The sequence below is a fragment of the Priapulus caudatus genome, unplaced genomic scaffold (assembly GCF_000485595.1).
Source record: "Priapulus caudatus unplaced genomic scaffold, Priapulus_caudatus-5.0.1 Scaffold733, whole genome shotgun sequence".
NCBI classification, from domain to species: Eukaryota; Metazoa; Priapulida; class Priapulimorpha; order Priapulimorphida; family Priapulidae; genus Priapulus; species Priapulus caudatus.
Genome location: NW_014577794.1, coordinates 101,585 through 108,001, shown reverse-complemented (window position 1 = coordinate 108,001; position 6,417 = coordinate 101,585). Strand labels below are relative to the sequence as shown.

Here is a 6,417-nt window from a genome sequence, read left to right as displayed (position 1 = left end):
CGGACGCGCGCGCACACAGACAGCCGCACAACGTACCACGACACCACACCACAGGCGTCTCGCGCACGCAACGCACACCGCGCGCCCGCGACGCACCGCATACGTACATCACCCACACACGCGCGCGCGCAACCACACACACATCGCGCAGGCGCACAACAGGGAATTCGAACACGCATACGTACACACACGAGCGCCACACACGCGCGCAGCGCACACCGAGGGTCGGCGACACACGCAGGCACACCCCAGCAGGCAGCTGATAGGCTGCGCGCTCGCGTCGCGCCTACGTACGTACTGAGCCGGGCTAATTTCCATGCGAATGCATTATTGATGAGACGAACCAAGTCGCGTCCCGGATTTCGACCACAGAAATCGGAGACAGTAGCTGCTGGCTCAGCCCACCGCGCGCTAACGGGCCGTCTGTCGGTAAACGCGGCGGCACAGACGAACTGTAACGTCACAGCGGCGCGCAGTGGCGAGGAGAATCCCGGGCGCTGCGGCTGCTGCATTCGAACAGCGACGATTGCCGGAGACACTCGCGTTTCTCCTTCCGCTTGCTCGTCAAGGACTGGCACGACGCCGCAACACCTTCAGGTATCGTATATTCATATATAATACATACAGCACGCGCACCACGGCACACGCACACGCACGGCGCACGACGAGCACAGCACTCCACCGCAGGGCACGCGCGCACATACGACACGACACTACGACAACACACACACACACACATAATCACACCAGAGTCACACAGCACTCTCAACACACACGCAACAACACACGGCACACACACACGTCGCGCGCACTGACACATATTATGTATATATATATACTATATATATTTATGATATATGTGTGTGTGTGTGTATGTGTGTGTATAATATATCGCGAGAGCGAGTATGTGTGAAGTGTAGTGAGTTTTTTAGTTCAGCGCCGCGCGCGAGTGAGGCACGGCGGTTCGTTCTCCAATAGCATTCTCTCGTCAGTTGTGTGTAGTCCAGCGCCGTGCGCTTAGTAAAACACGGCAGCCCGAAACCGGCGACTAATTGCGTTTTTCCGCGCGATAAACGCGTCGTTTCTGTTTTCCATCTTCATTAATGTTGTTGCTCGTTACGACGTTTTCCTCACCCGGATAAGCGATCAGTCGTCTCCGAGATATCGGAGCCCACACGCAAGAATTTCGCCGGCAGGAAAACGTCTCTGGTTTTCTAATAGCGACGAACGAGCCGGCTTGCTGTAATCGCGATTTCATTCAAAATTGCAAATATCGATTTCGCGACGTTGATAAGTAGACCGAACGTAACACGGCGAGTAATGCGCGCAGGATACGGCTTCCGTGGCAGCAGCCAGCAATAGCAGAAGCGATGTAGGAAGGATGGTGGGAGGAAGAGAACTGAGAGAGCCCGCCTCAGAGCGAGGGAGGCCGACCTATTAGTGAAGGAGCCGCGGACCCGGTTTTTCCGGATACCAGTTTTCCGGAATCGGATCTGAGCGCCGCGAGTGCGCTTCCTGTCCAAGCGTCGCACAATGTACGATTCTTCGCCTGCACCCCGCACGGGTCCCGGACAACGGAAAGAGGAATCTCGAAGGAAAATGCCCGTTTCCCTGCATTATGCAAAACCTTAAGTAGCGAGTGAAAGATGCATAGGAACCCGTCATTTTCCGAACCCGCTATCGGATGTCCGATATCCGGTATATATATTTATATATATATAGTGTGTGTGTGGTGTGTGTGTGTGTGATTGTGTGTTGTGTGTGTGTGTGTGTGTGTGTGTGTGGTGTCGTGTGTGTGTGTGTGTGTGTGTGTGTATAGACGCCTTCTTTCCGCGAGTGATTCCCCGAGTCTTCCGCGCGTACATAGACAATGAAATGTTGAGAAGACATCCCATCCGGGAGGATAAAGATGGAACGCTATTCAAAATTTCGACAGGTACGCTGTGATGCTTCCGCTCCACCACACCAGCTCGCTGCGAATATATATATATATATTATATATATATCTATATATTATATATATATATATATCAGGAGTTAATAAAGACAATTTTGTCTTATTAACTCCTAGATATTGATGGCATAGGCCTATATGTAGCATATAGCGCTTCTTCAGTAATGTGCTTCGCGCGTACGTGACAATGTCATCTTGATATATATATATATATATATAATTATATATATATATGCGTGTGTGTGTCGTGTGTGGTGTGTGTGGTGTGTGTGTGTTGTGGTGTGTGTGTGTGTGTGTGTGCGTGTGGCGTGTGCGTGGTGGCGTGGCGTGCGTATGTGTGGGCATGTGAACGCATGTTCCGAGGGCGCGCGCGCGTAATGTGCGTTGGCTTGTGCATGTGAAAGCTAGGGACAAGCTTATGTGACGTCTCACACGCACGGAGGGCCGGCGAGCGGAGCCGCTACGTAATCGCAGCTGGCAGATACGCGTGCCGTATACATATACGAGGCGAGCCGTAACTGGCAGACAATGGCCGGGAAGTTCACGCGCGGAATCGTTTAAGCTCACGTTTTATTTACGCGTCGTGCATCGTAAATACCGTACGGAAATCTGCGGCTCGCACGATGTGTTTATGCGCTGTTTTATAAGATATCGTGTACCGCTTACATCACTATGATTACAGGCTCAAGCTTGCGTTACGGTATCTTTATAGTGTGATTCTGTTGCGACATATGATGTACGGTAGCATATGAACTATTCATAAATATGAATATAAAAATATAATGTAAATATATTATTTTCTGAGCTTTCGAGAACATGTCTCTTCCCCAGGCTTCACAACAACAACCATGGTTGTATATATATATACATATAATATTGAAAAGTTCTGATATCACAATATCCGGCGATTATATATAGAAATAAAAGTACAAACAAGGAAGTTTTAAGCATGAGGAGCGGATGAAAGCCCTATGCTTAAAACTCCGTTGTTTGTACGTATATTTCTATATACATATATATATGTATTTATATATTATATATTTATATATATATTTATATATATGTGTGTGTGTGTGTATGTGTGTGTATATATACGCGAGAGCGAGTATGTTGTGATGTGTAGTGAGTTTTTAGTTCAGCAGCCGCGCGCGTGTAGCACGGCGGTTCGTTCTCTAGCATGTCTCTCGTCGTTGTGTGTAGTTCCAGCGCCGTGACGCTAGGTAAAACACGGCACGAACCGGCGACTAATTGCGTTTTCCGCGCATAAACCGCGTCGTTTCTGTTTTCCATCTTCATTAATTTGTTGCTCGTTACCGACGTTTCCTCACCCGATAAAGCGATCAAGTCGTCTCCGAGATATCCGGAGCCACACGCAAGATTTCGCCGCAGGAAACGTCTCTGGTTTCTAATAGCGAGCGAACGAGCCGGCTTGCTGTAGTATTCGCGATTTCATCAAAATTGCAAAATAGATTTCCGACGTTGATAAGTACCGAACGTAAAACGCGAGTATCGCGCGCGATACGGCTCCGTGCAGCAGCCAGCAATAGCAGAAGCGAGTGTAGGAAGGATGGCGGAGGAAGAGAACGAGAGAGCCCGCCTCAGAGCGAGAGAGGCCACCTATATAGTGAAGGAGCCCGGACACCGGTTTTCCGGATACCGGTTTTCCGGAATCGGATCTGAGCGCCGCGAGTGCCCTTCCTGCCAGCGTCGCACAATGTACGATTCTTCCCCACCCCGCACGGGTCCCGGACAACGGAAAAGGAATCTCGAAGGAAAATGCCCGTTTCCTCATATGCAAAACCTAAGTAGCGAGTGAAGATGCATAGGAACCCGGTCATTTTCCGAACCCGCTTCGGATGTCCGATATCCGGTATATATATTTATATATATATATGTGTGTGTGTGTGTGTGTGTGTGTGTGTGTGTGTGTGTGTGTGCTGTGTGTGGTGTGGTGTGTGTGGGTGTATATAGCCGGCTTACGTTCGCCGATTGATTCCGCGATGTGCTTCGCGCGCTACATAGACAATGAAACTGTTGAGAAGACATCGGAGGGATAAAGCATTTGGACGCTATTCACAAATTTCGACAGTAACGCTGTGATGCTTCCGCCCTCACCACACCAGCTCGCGCCCCGAAATATATATTATATATATATATATATATATATATATATATATATATTACTATATCAGCCGAGTTAATAAGACAATTTGTCTTTATTAACTTCCTGATATATATGCATAGGCCTATATGTACATATAGCGCTGTCTCAGTAATTGTTGCTTCGCCGGTACGGTACAATGTATCTTGATATATACTATATTATATATATAATTTATATATATATGCCGTGTGTGTGGGTGTGATGTTGTGCTGTTGGTTGTGTGTGCGTGTGTGTGTGCGCGCGTGTGTGTGTGTGTGTGTGTGTGCGTGTGCGTGTGCGTGTGCGTGCGTGCGTATGTGTGGGCATGTGAACGCATGTTCCGAGGGCGCGCGCGTGTGTGCGTGCTTGTGCATGTGAAAGCTAGGGGAAGCTTATGTGACGTCTCAACGCACGAGGGCCGCGAGCGGGAGCCCTATACGTAATCGCACTGGCATGAATTACGCGTGCCGTATACATATACCAGGCGAGCCGTAACTGCAGACAATGGCGGGAAGTTCACGCGCGGAAACGTTTACGCTCACGTTTTATTTACGCGTCGTCATCGTAAATACCGTACGGAAATCTGCGGCCGCACGGATGTGTTCATGCCTGTTTTATAAGATATCGTGTACCGCATACACACTATAGTTACAGCTCAAGCTTGCGTTATACGTATCTTTATAGTGTATTCTGTGCGACATATAATTACGGTAGCATATAACTATTTATACACATTTTATGTATTGCTATCATATACTACGATAGCGCGCTTTAGGTATGTTGCTGCAATTTTTCGCGGAGTGAGAGCAATGACGTTGTTCCCATGGTATAAGCAGTTAGTATAAACATTTGAACATTAACATTTTTATCTCGCACTTATATTGGTTCTTTCTGAGGAGCATATAGGTCTTGGGCAACTGTGTTTCTTTGGGTTTCGCAACAGGCTTCGCCCAGAAAAGTTTTACGCGTGCAAGTATCACAATAACTAACTGAGGTTGGTACTGAATGTCACACATATTAATTTCATGGTCGAAGGTACAAGTAGATACCTCTCTATATAGGGCACGGCACAAATGGTACAAGATGCGAAGCGATGTGAAAGATCAGATAAATGCACATAGTACGCGGATGAGCAGCTGTTGAGTTGCGTGATGCCGGACGCACGACGCTCACATTTGTGTTCGAAACAAAATGGTGGCCACACGTGCTACACTAATTATTACGCATTCATTTAATTAGCGTTCGAAACTAGATCGTAATTAAATTTTTAATAATGTCGATTTCGTTCGCTGGTCGCGACACGTTACGCTGTTTTACGTCGCGTTTGTCCAAATTGCGCACATTGAACTTTGACCTACACCAAAGTTGCTGTTCTATATATTGTTGATTTGCATTGGGAAAAGTGTGCTATATGAATGCTATTCAACCGGCTAACATAGTCTCGTCGGTGATCGGCACGTTAGGAAGACGAAACTCCGGGGTTGTCTTTTGATAAATTACGAGCAATTAGCGTAATGTTCCCGTCTGTAATTACGTCTGCACCGCCAGGGCGTTGGACGCTAATTCGACCAAATATTAGCGTAAACGTTACATTTTTAAGAGATGCGTGCGCTCGCCGATTAGAACAAATGTAATATGCTCGCTTCGCTTTGTTCGAAATGAAACTAAATACCTGAAGACTCTCGTTACGAAATTCGCCGCACACACGGAATGGCGCATTGATCGTGCCAAATCGCATGTCCACTGGCAACACATGTTGATGCTATTTGAGTAAAATTACGTAACGACTGCCTGTAGATGTGTGTCTGCAGATACAAGGCTTTCATCAACGTATGAGCCACACGTTTATACACACGTGAATAATAACCGTAACTACCACTACCTAGAGTGTCAGCGAGGCTAGCAGAAAATACATGTAAAATTGATTATGAAAGCGGATCCTTATGAAAATGCGAAACCCGACCGGACGCCCCATGGCCCTGCATGGCTTATTAGGCGTGCTCCGCATTTTTTGAATCACTCTAAAGACTTAATTAAGCGAGACATTGTATCAACAAATGAAAGACGACAGTAGGACGTGCATTCATATAATAATAATAATGTTTATATTTTTTTTAAATATATATCTATATAGTGTTATATGTGTGTGTGGTTGCAGAGACAGTACGATTTCTATATTTAAAGTCTGGATTTGCAATCTATAAGTATTGTCCGAAGGCTTTTTGAGCAATTAACTAGGTGAGAAGTCCATACCAAGTAGCGTGACCTCTGATTCACTGAAAACTGTAATGGTTATATTCACATTATTTATTATTATTTA

At 46.6% G+C, this 6,417-nt stretch overlaps 1 protein-coding gene across 1 annotated transcript in view; it reads left to right on the top strand.

Annotated features, from left to right (window-relative positions):
• Positions 1-471: 471 nt before the first annotated feature.
• The window catches only part of LOC106813170 (ETS-like protein pointed), a 94,519-nt gene continuing 88,573 nt past the window's right edge, over positions 472-6,417 (top strand). The window contains exon 1 of the mRNA XM_014817239.1: positions 472-597. The gene's annotated coding sequence lies outside the window, so the exon portion shown is untranslated. The remainder of the gene's footprint in view (positions 598-6,417) is intronic.